We start from the raw sequence: 18,772 nt of genomic DNA on the forward strand, positions 1-18,772 counted from the left end.
TTATGAATCTAGTGTTTTTCTAGGCATTTGTTTTTTTTATCTGTTGCTTCCCTTACAGGTCGACCTTGGGGCTAATAGATTTGGCTTCTGGTTAATTATCATTTGGTACTACAACATATCTTAGTGTGTTATAATTCTTTGTACAACTTTACAATGCACCTCCTCCATTTTTACAGCTTCCAGGAGATCCTCCGGTAAGATGGAAGGTTTGGTATAGAGCTTTCACAAAGTATTTAGGAGCTATCTGGGGCTTTAGATTCAGTGCAGAACGTAGGAGATTTATTCTTGAACACAACCTAGGTCTAGAGGAACAAACTGTTTTGGAACACTTGCCCCCTCTGGAAGTTCCACAAGGTGAGGAACCTCTCAATGAGTATGACCAAGCAGTAGCTATGTTAGAAAAGCAATTTGATGAAGAAGGCAGTCTGGTTGTAGTGAGACATACATACTTTACTAGAGAACAGGAAAATGGTGAAAGTATTGTATCTTATACATATTCTTGCATCTGAATGTGAATTTGAACAGTTTACATCATAACTTATAAGGGACTTGGGGGCATATTATCAAGACAGGCAATAAAATGATCGCTGCTTTAACGGCAGAACACTGCCGCTAAAACAGCGATAATGGGCTTGATGGAGGAGGAGGAGTCCTGCAGGAGGGAAGATGGCAGCCAGTCAATAAGCCCGGTTGGGAGCTCCATGCCTGGGCTCTGCAGAATGGTCTTACAACCGAGAGAAGCTCCTGATTTCGACGAATTTGATACTCTTGGGGTCGTGGAGCGTACTGGGGGTAATATATTCGAGAAACTCCAATGAAGTTTTAATCGTCCTCTGTCCCCTCTCTACCAATGCCGATGCCTACGCCCACATGCTGCTGAAACGCGCTGATGAGCAACAGAGAGGAGAGCGCGTCTCATCACATTTAACAATCTTGCGGGGTCTTTCTGTATTATCGTCAAAGAACTTACCAAGGCGGGGGGCCACGGTCTAGCAGGATGATAGTTTCCTCCGGAGTCTTGATTTAGGCTGCCGGCGCAGCCGTAGGAGTGCTGGGGGAAGGTCCTTGCTCACCCCAGCAGGGGTCACGCATCCGGGAATCGGCAGACAGAACAAACGCCGGCTGGTGGGAGGCGGTGTCACGGGCTTGACAAAACTGCAGGAGAGCAGTAAGCCGGATTTCGGTGTTTTTTAGAGGTAAGGCAGGGGGGGCTGAGGCACGAGACAGACAGGTTCTGTATCTTAGGGACTCTAAAGGTTTAAAGGCTTGCCCAGGAGTTCGCTCTGGCTTGGACTTATTTCAGCCTCAGAGCGGGGTCCATTTAGCAGACTCTTTTAATAATTCAAAACTTTTGAGCAGGTTAAACAATTTGGGAGAATCTAACTCGGCCAATCACCCGATAGAGGTACTAATATATGCATCAGAGAGGAAACTCCGCCCTCCTTTTAGTCCCTCACCTTACCAATACATAAACTCCTCAGGTAGGCTCTTTGCAGCAAAAGTGGAAGGGGAAAAGGCAAGTACAGACAACACAACCCATCAAACATATAGCTCAATAGACCCACCCTCTGATAAAATTTGTGATCGAGAAGCAGGAAAAAGTGCGCTCAAAGCAGATAAAGGAATTACAGCAGACCCTGAACTGAGGGGAAGGTCTTCGTACTGTCTAAGGAGTAGGCAGTTCCTTAAAGCAAGTTTACCCCTTGCGGCTAAACAGCCCGTTATCCCATGAATTACAAAAAGAGTCTCACAGAAAGCCCCGAAATTGCATGTAAGCATACCCCTAAATAAAAAGGGGTTGGCAGGAAACAACTTGGAGGTAGGTTAAGGGGGTAAAAACGTTAAAATTAAAATTACTCCCTCGCTAAGGTCCTACTTTAAGGTGCAAGAACGGGCTCAGAATTTAAGCCGTGAAGATCTAGAGAAAGTGTGCGGCCATGAATCCAACATGGAAAGCTCTGTCCTCCCGGCTCTAACAGAAGTCCTGGGTGACCCAATTAATGTCCCCACAGAGGTTCCCGCAAGGGAGCCAACAGAACAGTTGCAGGAAGGGTTGCAGACCCCGTCCCCAATTCAGATCATAACCCAGAGCTTGCCTTCCAGCCAGAACCTGAATCATGCTCAGTGCCCATCTCAGGGCTCCGCTAGAATTGTGCCGAATAGCCCCCCTAAAAGTCCTTCTACTAATCCTACTAACCCGCAGGGTGAACCACGAAGCAGTACGGATGCTATATTGGAAAAAAATGCTAGACGAGATGAGGTCTAGGTTTAAAATATCAGAAGATAACCAGAACAAATTCCACGAAATATTTGAATCTTTGGACTCCAAATTAATAGCTTTAAATAATAGAGTCTCCTCAGTGGAAGCAGAAGTGGAGGGTCTAACTAGGAAAGTAGAGCTAACTCAGAAGGATATTAGAACTTTAAAGGCAAAGGACAAAAGTATCGACGAAAAGTTAGAAGCTTTAGAAAACCAGTCCAGAAGGTGCAATCTCAGATTTTTCAATGTTCCAGAAGGGCAAGAAGGGTCGGATACAAAGAAATTCATAATAGCAGTTATAGAGGAACACTTCCCATGGAGTAAAACCTCTGGCCTGGAAGATGATATTCAGCGGGTGCATCGGGACCCTTTTGGGAAGTCTAAGGAGTGGAAAAATCCAAGAAAGATCCTAATACATTTTAAAACCTATACTCTCAAAGAGAAAATTCTGAGTGAGGCCCTGAAAAGCGGGGCGTATAGCAACGATGACTGGTCCTTTAAGATTCGATCCGACATCGCGAAAGTGACACAAGACAGACAATGGGAGTTGGGTCAAAAAATGCACGAAATGAAAGCACTTGGGGCAACTGTCCAGATGAAGTTCCCGGCCTCCCTCAGGATAATGTGGAGGAATAAGATGTATAACATCAGAGATCCTCAAGAAGTCGAAACACTCCTGGAACAGATGCGTGTCCAGACCCAATTACATTCACATTCCTAGATCAATAGTGACAAAACAGTAGCAGCAGCATTCTCTTAGAACTTATTTTCTCAGGCACGGGGCTCGAAGAGGGCTAGAATTAAAGCCCAAAGGAAAGGGAGGCTTTCCCAGGGTGGGAGGGTGCCCCCCGTGTCTTCTCTTTCTTCTTCTCTTCTTTTTATTTCGCACACTTTCACTCACTTTAATGTATACACTGAGGGAAGGGGGGGCACACGGGAGATGGCAGCAAAATAGGGAAAAATACAAAAAAATGTCATCAGCAAAACGTTGATCTCATAGGAAAGGAGACAACCAGGGCCCGGTTTAATAATGACGAAAGCCGACTTAAGCCAGGTAGAGATGGGAACATTTTTTGAATATATAAAAATAACCTCCTGGAATGTCAATGGGCTAAGAACTAAGAGCAAGCGACGGAAAATTCTTGAATACTTGAAATCTATTGATAGCGAGATTTTAATTCTACAGGAAACACACCTGTTAAAAAAAGAGTGGGAAGAGATAATGAAAACACTTTATTGGGTCGACTCCTACATATGCACCGACCAAGAGTGTGTTATAAAAGGTGTGGCCATCCTCTTTAAAAAATCTCTAAAAGCTAGAATAACATTGTCTGAATCAGACCCAAAAGGGAGATGGGCGATAGCCAATGTCAACATACTCGGCGATGCATTTACTGTGGTCGGTTACTATGAACCAAACATAGACGATCCTATCCCACTCCAGTCTCAATACTCCCAATTGATTTCGGCAACATCTCCAGTGATTATGGGCGGAGATTTTAATATCACTCTAGACCCAAAAGTTGACCGGTACCCTAGAGGTAAACAGGCAAATTTGCCAAAAATGAGAGAGTGGTTGGGAGTGTATAAAAGGGACCTAAGCCTAATCGACATATGGACAGGGAAGGTTGTTAAGCATGATAAATTTACCTTTAAAAATAAAAAACCTGGATTACAATCTAGGATTGACTATTTTCTAATAGATAAAGGGTTACTAAAGAATACTCAAACTGTAATCCATCTTCCCGCCCATCTCTCTGACCATTCTGCCGTCCAAATTACGTTAAAGATAAAAGATGATATAACAATACCAAGATGGACGTTAGACCGTTCAGCTCTTTTAGATCCCCTAATTATTGATCAACTCAAACAAAAGACAGAGTTATATTTTGAGGATAACAACTAAAGCGCCCCACCTCAAATGGTATGGGAGGTGTATAAAGCAGTAATAAGGGGCAAGATCTGTGGTTTAACTATACATAAATCAAGGGAGCTTCAAAGAGAGATCCAGAAAGTAGAGGATAATATAAAAACTCTGGATCAGCAGATATCCTCAGATGCTCCATCCCGAGAGGTCAAGAATGAGAAAAGGAAAGGTTAAAACTAAAATAAAGCTTAATGGCTATACTAGAGGGTAAAATCAGAGAGAGATGGGAGTGCAGTAATCTCGCCCTCTATGAATATGGAGAGGGATGTGGGAAAATGCTTGCCTGGAAGATCAAAACAGATCAAGCGAGAAATAGAATCAGCAGTATAGACCCAACCGACAGCTCCCAAAATGGAACTGAGGAGGCGATAATAAAACAGGAATTCTCTGCCTTCTTTTCAAATTTATATACAAAAGATTGTAACCCGAAAGTCGAAGAAATAACACACTTTCTAGACGCACAAAATATCCCCACCTTATCCCCTGAAGAGAAAGATATTCTGAATAGTGAAATAACAACTCATGAGGTAGATGGAGTTATAAAAAACTTAAAAAGAGGAAAGGCGGCAGGTCCTGATGCCCTCCCTAATGACTTCTATATGAAATTAAAAGACACACTGGTTCCTTATTTAACAGCCCTCTTCAATAAAATCTTCTTAGATAATGATAAAATCCCAGAGACATGGAATGATGCAACTATCTCCATTCTTTTAAAACCGGGTAAAAATCCGAAATAATGTGAGTCCTACCGCCCAATATCTATTTTAAACTATGACTATAAGATCTTCACCCAAGTCATGGCCAAAAGATTGGGGAAAATTGCGGGGGCACTGATAAACTCAAACCAAAAGGGCTTTGTGGCAGGAAGACACCTTCAAGAGCTTACCCATGAGTTGATAGGAGCAATAGACATAGCCACTACTGAGAAACTTCCTCTATCGATAATCACAATTGACGCTGCTGAAGCGTTCGATAGAGTTAATTGGAGCTATTTAAGTGAGGTTTTAAAAAATTTAATCTAGGGGAAAACATTTTAAAAATGGTAGAAAACATCTATAAATCCCCCAAAGCAAAATTATTAATTAATGGCAACCTAACTGAAAATATTCAGATAGGCAGAGGAACTCACCAAGGATGGCCCCTCTCTCCTCTGCTCTTTAATTTTTACATTGAGCCGGTCGCAGAATGCCTTAGGAACCTCCCTTCAATCTCCTCCTTTCAATATCAAGGGTGGCATAAGAAATTAGCTCTATACGCTGACGACCTTATGATCTTTACTTCGGATTTAAAGGGGGCCCTTAAAGCAACAGATGAGACTCTGACTAGTTTTGGGAAACTATCAGGTTATCAAATAAATCCAACTAAAACTGAAACGATGAGCTGGAATGAGGAATTCACATCCCCCTTTGCTAAGGAAAAAATAAGATATTTGGGTATTTACATCGTAAAGGACCTTGATAAAGTAACCCAAACTAATATACATAGAATAGACGTTGAGGTAAAAAGGCTGTTGAAAGTTTGGAGTGGGTTGCCATTAACATTCCCAGGCAAATCGAATATTATAAAAATGTCAATCTTGCCGAAATTTACTTTTATCTTTAGCTCTATCCCTTTGGAGTTTAAAAGGGAATCTACAAAAAAAGATTCAGGGAAATCTATCTAGTTTCATATGGTCCTCTAAAAGACCCAGAATCGCCTGGCATAAAATAAGGAGAAAAAAGGAGCAGGGAGGTCTGGCTAGTCCTGATCTCTTGGAATACTGTAGGGCCTTCCAATTCAAATCTAGTAGGACGTTGTTGGGCCCTTATGAGAATTACCCAATATTTCTACAGAAACAAACAAATAACACTAGCCATTTTTTGTATAAATTTGGCCATCCGAATAAAAAAAAAAAAATTAAACTGAAGATCTTGAAGTCAGCTGCTAGATTGTGGTACTGTGTTAGATCTACATTGGACATCCCCTTCTATAGTGATAAGACACCGATCTGGGATTCCCATACAACACCGGATTGCCTTAAGGACAGCTCAGCAATACCCCTAAAATCAGCAGGAGTACTGGAATGGGGGCAACTCTCGTTTCAGACGAGCTTCTTTATTGGGAAATACTATCAGAACGTACAAATTCCACACTATCGAAATTCAAATACTATCAACTTCTGAGCTGGTCCAAGTCACTCAAAGAAACCAGAAAAGGCAACATTTCCCTAGAAGTAAAGATGCTGGACAAGAAGCCGCTCTTGAAAGAAGTATCCCTCTGGTACTGGGCCCTAATTTCAGCAGGGGAAGAGGACTTCCGAATTCCAGAGAGCATCTGGGGGAAAGATCTGCCGACGCTGGATACGAATAATATATGGCAAGTATCTATGAGCAAATGCTAGGCGATTGTAACTTCTGCTGCTCTTAAAAGAAATCATTTGCTCACCATTCATAGAGCTTACTGGACTCCGAAAAGATTATCCAAACTGAACGGGTCCATAGTGAGGAGCTGCCCAAAATGCGGATTACAGAAGGCCGACGACCTACATATGTTCTGGCAGTATCCCAGCCTCGATGATTTCTGGAAAGATGTGGGTAACACCTTAGATGGGGTATTGGGAAGACAACTAACTGTAAGTATAGACCTAATTATTTTTGAGGTGATGGGCATAAATATTTCAAGAACATTAACTAAATCCCTGGAAAATCTAATCGTTTTGTTGATCCTCCTGGCAAGGAGGGAGGTTTGTATAAAATGGATAAGTCCTATCCCTCCGATACACAGTGAATGGCTAGCCTCAGTTTTAAAGGTACATAATTTGGATAGAAAAAGGAAGCTATCTTCTAAGAAATTTAAATTCTGGGAGATATGGGAAGAGTTTCATAAGGTTTGACTTAGTCGGGTCCTGTCAACATCTTAGTATATACTTGTCTAATTCACCAAGTCCAATGATTACGTGAATGCAACAACAATAGATGAAGGCATGTAAGAGTGGCCATAATGGCTAGCTCACCCCCCACTGAAAAAAGAATCCTTCTTCTTAAAAGTATATGGAAGTAAGGGGCTCCTCTTCTCTGAAATGCCGGAAGGATGTGGCCCCAGACCCACAAACAATCAAAGAAAGGTTGGCTTAGGAGAAAGGACCCTGATAATCTCCTTACTTTAATCTGTTGCGTAATGAGGACTTAAAAAGAAAAAAAAAAAGAAAAAAAGATAATGGATTTGATAATATGCTCTATGGTATTCCAATTGAAGCTCATGTTAGATGTCCTTCACATCTAACATGGGTTCCAATTGGAATTCCATAGAGCATATTATCAAGCCCATTATCGCCATTTTAGCAGCAGTTTTCTGCCGCTAAAGCGGCGAGAATTTTTATCGGCTGTCTTAATAATATGCCCCTAAGTTGTGGCTCATTTCCATAGACAAAAAAGTGCAAGAGAAGTTATTGACTTAAAAAAACCCATCGTTAGAAGAGACTATCACTATTGTAAAAAGTACTGAACTGTCTCAGTTAGTGTCTAAAGCGTGGAAACCTGATAAGATGAGTGTTGGGGCAGTAAAAGAAAACAAGGAGCCAACAGATATACATGTTAATGTAATGCGTGGAAACAAGAACACTTCTTACAGACCTGAGAAGAAGTTGAACACTCAAAAGAATGTGTGCACAAAATTTGGTTGTTTTGGTCACTATCCTAACTCTCGCATTTGCCCGGCTAAGAATGCATTGTGTTGTAAATGCGGTAAGCTTGGGCATTTTGCAAAGATGTGTATGTCAAAGGGGAATCAGGTCAATTCTGTTCACGAAAATTTAGACAATGGTGACAATGGTGAACAAATGGGTGACATGGTGAGTTTCTTGAGGGATTTAATCGTAGTGGTTAAAGAGGATGCTGATGAGTGTGTTGATCCAGTCCTGGAGGTGGTTGTGGATGGTAAGTCCATTCAACTCTTGGTTAATTCCGGGGCGCGCATGACCATGGTCACAGAAGAGTTGTTTGAGAGTGTTTGGTAGGACAAGCTTCTGGAATAACCTGACCGAATCCTGTATCCTTTGAGGGCAAGAAAAGTGAGCTAAAAGGTTTTTTTGAAACTAGCTTGATTTTCAAAGGGAGGCACATTTTTGGGAAGGTGTATGTGGCAAAGAAAGGACTTAACATTTTGGGGTGGTATCACCAAGGTTTATTTGGAATGATCCTTAGACCAGGTACTAAGGAGCAAGTCTTGGTGGTGGGTGAGTCTCAACAGGGTGAGTGTGTAATGGAGTGTGTTCGCTGATGGCTTGGGGTGCATTGAAGGATTTATGCACTGTATTAAAGTGAAGGATCAGGCTACCCTGATGAACCACAAACTGTGCAATATTCCGTATAGTGTGAGAGATGATCTGTTGTTTGAACTGAACAGATTATGTGAGTCTGGTCTTATTGAACTGGTGGAGTCTTCCTTATAGTTCTCTCCATTGGTTGTCGCCCGTAAGAAAGATCAAAGTTTGAGAGTGTGCATCGATTTCGCAGTCTCAACAAAGAGATTTGCGTTGACTCCCATCCTCTTCCCTGAATCGATTACATTCTTGCCAAATTTGATGGATGTATTTTTTTTTTCAAAAATAGATCTTTCATCCGCCTACCATCAGGTGGAGTTGGACCCAAGTTGTAAGTATGTGACTGCTTTTGTCTCACCTATTGGCACATTTCAATTTAGGAGAATGCCTTTTGGGATTGCTTCTGCTGCTTCAGCCTTTTAACGCACCATGGAGAGTGTTCTAGATTGTTTGGAGGACACTGTTGTCTACCAAGATGAGATTCTGGTCACTTGGAGGTGCAGAGCTTCTCATGACAGACAGGTTTTGAAAGTTCTACAAAGGTTACAGGGAAAAGGCATTGTAGCTAACAAGCGTGAATGTGTGTTTGGGCAGGAATCCATTGAATACCTGGGACATCGGATTTAAGGTCAAGGTATTCAAACTAGAGAAGTGTTGATTGAGGCTATCCAGAATGCTCCCTGTCCTGAATCAAAAGAACTTGTTTCTTCATTCCTGGATGTATGTGAGTTTTACTCCAAATTCATCCCCAATTTCGCGCCAAGACTGTCCATTTACGTGAGCTACTCAAGAGATGGTTGGGCTGGAATGATTACACAATAGAAACATGGTAGGGAGCATACCATTGGGTTTTCTTATCGAGCTTTGCGCCCTAGTGAAAAGAACTACTCTGTCATAGAAAGAGAGTTATTGGCCTGCTGCTGGGCGGTTGAAAGGTTTAAGTGTTTTCTTTGGGGAAAGTCCTTCAAGTTACTTACGGACCACAAGCCACTCCACAAGCCACTCATTTCCATACTCAACGGTCACATTGTTAAAGAGCATACTCCTAGGATAGCGAGATTGAGTTCAAAGCTGTTGCAGTACAACTTTGACGTTGCACATATCCCAGGAGCGAAAAATATCAGTTCGGATTTTCTTTCCAGATCACCTCTTCCCCTGGCTCAAGGAGAGTTGTGTGTGGGTGACGAAGATGAGGAATGCTTGATTGCCGCAGTTGATGTTTGTGGCGTGGGAGGTTTCTCTGAGAAGGAGTGTTTGAATCTATGAAAACAGATTCTGTTTTAAGGAGAGTGAAAGAACACATATTTTTAGGCTGGCCTAAAGAGAAGCATCTAGATGCTGAACTTCAACCCTTGTCCAAGATTTCTATTGAGCTTACCTTGGAGAGGGGGAGTTCATTTTGCATGGCGACAAGTTTGTACCACCGAAATGCTTGAGGTTACCATCATCACTTTGGGCCACGAAGGTCATTTGGAAACCACCACTAAGAGAAGAATTCGCTCTGTTTATTGGTGGCTTTCAATGGACTGGCAGATTGATGAGGTCGTGAAGGAGTGTATCATTTGCTGCTCGAGCGATAAGGTCATCAAGATTGCAACTCCTCCTGTGCAAGTGTGTGTACCACCCACTGAACCATGGATGAAGTTAGCTGTAGATTTGGTAGGGCCTTTTAATGCCCTTCCCCTTAGATACAAGTTTGTGTTGGTTGTAGCTGACTATCATCGCAAGTGGTGGGGAGTCAATTTTATGGTTGATCCCAACACTAGGAGGTCAATCATTTTTTCCAAAGTTCGTTTTCCATGGAAGGTTTTCCAAAGGAGATTGTCCCAACTGGGTCCAATTTACTTCTAAAGAAATGTCAGAGTTTCTATCCCAGTCTGGCATCTTACACCACTGTGTGGCTTTATATCATCCCCAGGCCAAAGGTTTCATTGAGTGCATGAATCGTATCCTGCTTGAGTGCGTGCAGTGGACTTTATCTAATGGTGTTGACATCAAGAAAGCTGTCCATTGTTTGTCATGGGGGTACCGCAGAACTCCCAACCAGGCCATGGGAAAAAGTCAGTTTGAATTGTTGCCTGGAAGAATTCCTACTTTTGACATGTGTCCTGCCTGGATGAGAAAGTGGGGTTTGCGTTCAAAGTTGAGGATATCAGGTTTTGAAAATAAAACAAATATAAAAAGTTGAGGACATCGAACAGCGCCTTGTTTGTTTCTCATGATTCAGAGTTGAGTGCAAATAAATCCACGTATGATGCTTCCAGTAAGGTGGCCAAACAGATGGAAGTCCTCATCCTCAACTCCACCCCCCTAGGCCTGGGACAACTCCTGGTGGCCGACCGCACTGGGAACAGCCTCAACACCCACCAACCACGCACGCAACATAGGGTTCATCATCTACTCTCTCCATGTCAAAGCAGGTCAATGTCATCTTGTCCTCCTGCTTGAACAGTATCCGCATGCTCTGCAAGATGTACAGGTGGATCACCACCAAAACAAGACGAATGGTCACCCAGGCCCTCATCAGCAGCAGATTGGGCTACGGAAACGCCCTCTAGGCAGGAGCCTCTGCCAAACTCCAGAAACAACTCCAACGCATTCAAAACGCCTCTGCACGCCTGATCCTCTATATCCCCTGTCACAGCCACAGCACAACCCACCTGAGAGACCTGCACTGGCTCCCCGTCAACAAGACGATCACCTTCAAGCTCCTCACCCACGCACAAAAGGCACTCCACAACACCGGACCAGCATGCCTCAACAGACGACTTAGCTTCTACACCCCCAACTGCCAGCTCCGCTCCGCCGACCTCCCCCTCGCCACCGTCCCCTGTATCTAAAGAGTGACCTCCAGCAGCAGATCGTTCTCCCACCTCGCCGCCAAGACTTGGGACACCCTCCCCATCCTCCTACGGCAGACCCAGGATCTGCTGACCTTCAGTAGACTCCCAAGGCCTGGCTATTCGAGCAGTAGCAGCATCTCCCCCGTAGCGCTTTGAGACCCTCATGGGTGAGTAGTGCGCTTTGCAAATGTTCTGATTGACTGATTGATTTCGAGCTCTTCACACGTGAAGTCAGCAAGGAGGACTGTACTATGGGCCAAGCTTTCCCATTGTTGCACATGCTAGAGCAACAGCTGAAGGATGTGTCACATGCGTACACAGGTGTGGAGGGAAAAAATGAAGCATAGGAGTTGGTGGAGAGCTTATCCTGTTGCAAAGCTGAAAATACAAGGGCACAAACCTACATTGTTTTAGAAAAACATTACATTTGTGTCACAATTCTGAATCCACGGTACAAATCGGCACTGAAAAGCAAGACATTAATTCCTTTTTCAGAAGTGGATGTTGTCCAGTAAAAAACTTGGATAGCTGAGGCAGCCAGTGACTTGGAAGAATGAATGGCTGGTAATTAAAGGCCCACTACTCAAACCCACAACAAGTACTGCAGCAGGGCATCCAGTGTCAAGTTCAACTTCAGAGCCTTATGGCAGTGCATTTGGCACAGAGTGGTCATCAACACTATTGACAACAGCAAAACCCGGATCATCCGCCCCAGTAAAATCGGCACAGGATTGATATTTACAGCAAGGGCTTGCTAGGTTCAGTCCTGATACAAAGACAAAAGAGGCCAAGCAAAGTGGAGCACCCCTGGGCATTGAGTGGATGCTCCAGGCCTATCTGGACGACCCATCAGTGGTCTACATTGATCAAAACCCATTGCAGTATTGGTATGGGAAACGGGGGCCAATGGCCAGTGCTCAGCAGGCTAGCAATAAACTATCTGGCTTGTCCTGTTGCAAGTGTTTCTTCTGAACGTGTTTTAAGTGCTGCTGGTGCCATTGTAACAAGTGAAAAGAACCAGTCTCTCGCCCAAAAATGTGGAGAGCTTAACCATGAAAAATGAATCAGCACTTTATACCACCGAATTACGGAACACATAAATCAACCGAGGAAGATGAGAACAGCGACTTAGGTGACGGAAGTAGTGTGTTAGATGATTACCTACTTCTGGTTGAACCCCATAGAATTTGAGGACGAGCTATACTTCCCTGACAACAAGGCTTGAACTTCTTACTTTCTCCCTTCCTCACTTACTTTTATTTGTGTGTGTCTGTCTTTCTGGTTCAAAACTTCAAATCACAACAAATCCATCACCACTAGTCTTTGTATTGCCATATTGGAGTTGCAGCTGGCTGGATTTAACTGAAGTCTACTCCTCCGAGTACTGACCCTCCATCCTCCTGATGCCCTAAATCCATTTCCCTCAAGCCAGATGATGATTGGATGTAGAATAATAGTACAACAAAAAAGAAAAGGTTGCCTCGTTGAGTCCCTCCAAAAGAAGTGGAACATGTTGACTTCTATAGCTATTCTCCTTTCCGAGCGAGACTGCCCCTTAACTTAAGATGAGACGGAACAGGTAATGAATGATGGCATGCATTGGACGCTGACGGAGTGTTTGGTGTTTGTGTTGTTGTTTGTTGTGCATGAAGTGAATTCACTGTGTACTATTATTTAATCTACACACTAAAAGTAATTCAAGTCAATGTTTACCTTCTTGTTTTTTAATAACAAAATTGTACTTCTACTGCAGGCTGATCTATTGCATTTTGAATATGGAATGTGGACTCTGTACACTGCAAACTGATTTAGACAACACCATATTGATGACCACAGTGACATATTATCTTTGCAGTCACTCACTAGGATCAGAGATGATTGAGGGAATAAGTTAGGGCATTTCATGAGTGGCATAAAAGGTAAACAAGTCAACAACAACCACACCTACATGTCTGTGTAGTGGTGGAGTCGAGTCACAAGTGTAGTAGTGGTGGTATGACTAACGGCTCTGCATGCCATTGATTTAGTGACCTATTTTGGAAATTGCTATGTTGCTGTATTTATGTGTATTATCAATGGGAACTGGCCTCAAAGGGCATAGGGATAGTGTGTTTGTACGAAAGAAAGAAATATTATTTCTTTTGAAATCCCTCACCCACCAACCTAGTTGGTGGCATGCTTCATCATCGGGCTCCACCCTGTGTCACTGAATGTGTTCTGGGTGTGCTTTAACGCCTGTTTACAGCGGAGCTGGTTTTGTGGTGAATGAGTGTGCAGTGATAGCGTGTGAGTGTGAATTAAAAACTGTCCTTGGGTCCCAATTCCTATTCTAGGTAAATGTATTAGTGGGAGTGTTAAAAACAAAGCAATAGATGTGTTGTGGCTATCTATGGTCTACCACATCCTTTGTGGTCAACATTTTTCAGCCAGTCCTTGGTAATGAGCTGGCTTTCTTCAGGACCTATAAGTGTGTGAAGTGCTCGTAAACTGATTTAAAAAGGCAAGGTCAGGAATTGTGTGTAAGTGACCCGCTATGTGTTTCACTCGCTAAGGTGCAATATGGGTAAGAGGGTGCTTCCTTTTGTGCTTTGTACTCGTGAGATTATCAGAGCAAAGATTATCAGAGCAAAGCAGCATTAGGCAGCAGCGCATTGTTAGTTGGCGCTATATCGCATTTGTGCTGATATTTTTTTAAAACACTGTGTTATCTGTGCATTTGCATTTGTTTTAACCTTCTCACCTTCTTACTTGGAGTGCTGCTTCCCGCACCTATTTCACCAGTCCCCGGTCCACCGCAGCGTGTGCTGTTTGTGTGGAGAGATGTGGCTCTGCCCTCCTCTACACATTTCCGCTACTGGGGCATATTTAAACAGCATGCTTGTCCGGCCGCACAGTGGTCGCACGCAGCGGGAGCGAGGCGCGTCAAAGGCAAGCCCGTCTGAGCACGTCAGCGCCTGGCCAGCGCCAGACGGCAGACATGCTGCCAATTTTGGGAAATTTCAGCTTACCTATACCCAGAAGGAGCTGCTAACATTTAGAACACTGTCCAGGAGATGTCTAGTCCATGGGTTGGAGGCATTAAAGGGTCCCTTCAGCTGTAAACAGTGTGGGTTTACATCTACCACCCAGTCTGACAATTCTTCACCTGAATTGCTGTTCGTTGGTCAAACACTGTGCTGATGTATATGGCCTTCTTGAAACTGAATCGCCGGATACCCTGTTCTTAACCAAGACCTGGCTCTCTGAAGACTCGGTAGCGATCTCAGGGCTGGCACTCCTGGAGGGTTATGTCATTCCTGCCCTTAACAGAGATAAAAGAGGCGAAGGTATTGTGGCCATTGTGAAAACCGGCTACTCTTGCTCTTTTATTAAACAGCCTATTTTGGGCTGTGAATGTGCCTATTTTAAAATCACCTTTAATCCCAATTACACTATGACTGGACTACTGATATATTGTCCGCTGGGCCCATCTAAAGCCTTTAGGGAAGAATTCATTGATACTGTCTGTTCCTTGGCGGCCAATTCCTCTAATTTAACGATTCTGGGAGATCTGAATCTTCACTTCGATAACCACTCAGAGGTGGATGTGGCAAACTTGATAGCGGACTTAGTGGCCTGTCAGATGGACCAGCGGGTTTCTGGGCCTACTCATTAGGCCGGCCACCTGCTGGATCTGTTTTTTACCAACATCCCGTCCCTTACGGTCCAACCGCCAGCACCTATGGCCTGGTCGGACCAATTTTTGGTCCCTTTGTCGATTCAGGGCATTACTCCTAAGCGTAAATTAGATAACTCCTACTCCTTCAAACGCCCTTGGCATAAGCTAAATTTGGATCAATTTAAAGACCTTCTCTCGAGCTCCACTCCAGTGTTGCAGACGGATTGTAACAAGGCTTATTCAGCCTTTTCAGATTGGATCAATCAGCCTCTGGATAAGCTGATTCCAGCTAAGTGGTCCCGCAATCGTATGTCAAAATCAAATCCATGGTATAATGAGAAGTTAGCGTAGTTGCAAAAAATTTGCAAAAAATGTGAAAGGTCTTGGAGGAAAGACTTTGATCCTGTATCTAGAGCCCACTATCGGGATGCAATAAAGACCTATCACAAAGCAATTCATACTGAACGCGCGGCTTTCTATGCCAGAGAAATTAGTAACAGCACGAATCCTGCAATGAGTATCCATTGTGTCAGATCTACAAAATCAGAAGGGGATGGCGGGCCCACTGATTACCTCGAGTAAGAAATGTGAGGAGCTTGCCTTGTCCTTCTCAAAAAAGATAGAAGAAATCTATAAAGGCTTTTCCATGACCGACTTGGACCACTCTGAAGGACCTAGTTTTGGCAGGTTGAACACCTTAGAGGTTTTCCCTCAGATCGAACAGGACCAGCTACTTGCTCTCTGTGCAAAAATCAAATCAGGATCACCGGCTGATCCTTTGAAACCTGACCAATTTAGGAAAATTCTACCTACCATCTCCCCTCTTCTTGGTCCTGTGATCAACAAATCGCTCAGCTCGGCGGTTGTACCTACAGCATGGAAACAAGCCAGAGTACTGCCACTGCTTAACAAACCTTCTCTGGATGTCAAAAAAACGGAGAATTTTAGGCCAATCTCACTACTCTCATGGACTGCAAAAATCGTGGAAGCATATATCAATTTCATTCTTTCAGAGCACTTGACCAGCAATAACATACTCGATCCCTCACAAAACGGTTTTCGTCCTGGCCATGGCACAGAGTCAGCTCTTCTGGCGGTAGCAGAGCATCTCTGGGCAGCGTTGGACGCAGGACAGACATCGGCACTGATCCTTCTGGACCTCAGTGCCGCGTTCGACACTGTGTCCCATGCTATCCTGTTGTGCCATTTGGAAGAGGCGGGCATCGGTGGCCTTTCTTTGAAGTGGTTAGCATCATTTCTCTCTGATAGGACCTATCAGGTGATTGCTCCCCCCTGTTTTCTTCATCTACCTTCCCCATCAAGCATGGAGTACCACAGGGTTCCTCTCTCAGCCCTCAGCTCTTTAATCTGTATGTACAGCCTTTGGCTGTATTTGTAAAGAGCAGAGGAATGACGGTGGTTTCCTACGCCGACGACACGCAGCTGGTGGTGACACTATCGAGCAACTTTAAGGACGACGCCGCTAAGTTTCAAGGTGATCTTGCAGCAGTTGCCGGTTGGATGACAGCTACCTGCCACCAGCTGAACGCCAGCAAGTTGAAGGTGTTGCTGGTGGGAAGGGACCATGAGTTGTGGAACGAGCATTGGTGGCCCAGGAATTTAGGTGCCCCTCCTCCCCCTAAACAGGCGGTAAAGAACTTGGGGGTATGGATGGACTCCTTGCTCAGTTTCCAGACATAAATGAAGAAGGTAGCGGGCACCTGTTTTGGCCTATTACATGGGCTTAGACCCATTCCAGGTTTCTTTGATGCCCCGACCAGACAGATCATTAACCAGGCATTAATTATACCTAGGCTTAATTATGTGAACTCCCTGTACTTAGGGGTGAACAAGGTAGAAATACATAGACTACAGAGAGTACAGAACGCCGCAGTTAGAGCTCTTGTGGGCTTGTGTAGAGTTTGTTTGGTGACCAGCACTATTCGCCGCCTTCACTGGTTACCCGTGGCCCAACGGATCGAGTTTAAGGCTCTTTGTATAGCCTTTAAATTCTGAAGCTCGGATCCCCCAGCGTTTTGACAGATCTGCTCTCTTTCTATGTTCCTTCCCATCAGCTCCGCTCCATGGGCCAACATTTGCTGCTAGTCCCTCGAGTTAGGAAAACTCGGGCCAGAGGTTGTTCCTTCCGGAACAGAACAGCGATTCTTTGGAACTCTCTGCCCCCTCATATTCGCTGCCTCAACAATCTCACTGATTTTAGGAAAGCCATTAAAACTTTTCTTTTTCCTGCTGTGTAGGCCTCTGTCCGTGGTGTTGCTGCCTTTTGCCGTTAGCACCGGGACGCCGCTTGGCTGGGGCAGCTGTCGCGCTCTATAAGTGTTTTAAATAGAAAAATAAATAGTATCCGGCATTGGGGTAGGCTTAAAAATGCCTTTTGGGTGAAGCTTGGTTCCCGCGTCAGCACCTACTTGGTATGCATTGGATCTCCGAATATATGTGTGATATGTGTGCTCTGTCTAGCTCAGTCAATATCTAAGGTTGGGTGGGTGCTGTAGGCCTGCTCTGTCCTGTTGCTCTTGTAGGTCAATGCTGGAAACAGACTTGTTGTTTAATAACAAAATTGTTTTTCTACTGCAGGCTGATCCAATGCATTTTTTAATATAGAGTTGTACACCATGATGATGATGATGACCACATACTATACTCTTCGCAGTCAGTCAGTAGGATCAGAGATGATTGATGTAATAACTGCATTTCATGAAATGGCATAAAAGATAAAGAAGTCAACAAGAAGCACAGCAGACCTACATGTCTGTGTAGTGGTGGAGTCGAGTGTAGTGGTATGACTTCCAGCGCTGCATTGATTTAGTCACTTAATTTGGGAAATGCTATGTTGCTGTATATGTGCTTTGTCTGTGTCTGTCAAAATGTAAGCTAAATGGAGGTTGGGTCATTGGTGACGTAGCCCTGCTCTGTCCTATTGTTGTTGGAGGTTAATGCTGGAAACAGAGTAGACATGATGTATTCATGCCGCCTCTGAAAGTGTTCTTGTTGCACTCCACCTTAATTTATGCATTTTTTTTTCTCCTTGATTTTTTAATATCCCTTTTGTTTTTCCATCTACAATAACAGGCCGGCCCCTACCCTGGGAAAAACAACTCACACTTACCTTACCAATCCGCATCCGGCAGGCAGGCAGTGGCGTCACCCAAGATTGATCGACAGAGCGTCCATGGAAGGGAGGACCAAGAGGAATGCTGAGAATCAACTCTCCAATTTGACCAAGATAACATACAGTAACAGAATCAAAATTCATCAACTTTTAAATAATGCAATTATTTTTTTATCTTCAATCATTAAAACTGTGTGTTGTAGTTATTATGTTTGCTCTCTGCTTATAATTCATCCCTACAACTATTTTTTAATTTTCTTTGCTATCTTTAAAAGTAAGCCCGGACAACAGGACAGAAACGGTATGTAATTTGAGTCTCTCTGAGGGCAGACAGGCAAGGCAAATTGTATAATATACTGCTGCCTTGTCCTTTGTAATTGTCTAGTAGTAGTTAGTAAGTACCACTTATCATTAACCATCAAGTTATCATCATCATGCATGTATTTCCTTTTTCTCCCTTAACAGCTTTAGGGATATGGTTGTCTACCAAGATTGTGTTCTGTTGTATGTCCACGAGTAGTGTTTTTCTTTGTCAAACCTTTCCCCTTCCCAACCATTCATCAAACCCTAACCCTCGTCCCCCGGGCTGTGTGTTTTATATTGAGGTGTGACTAAATTAAATGTACACCAATAATTGATCACACGCTTTCT

The sequence above is a fragment of the Lissotriton helveticus genome, chromosome 4_1 (assembly GCF_964261635.1).
Source record: "Lissotriton helveticus chromosome 4_1, aLisHel1.1, whole genome shotgun sequence".
Taxonomy (NCBI): Eukaryota; Metazoa; Chordata; class Amphibia; order Caudata; family Salamandridae; genus Lissotriton; species Lissotriton helveticus.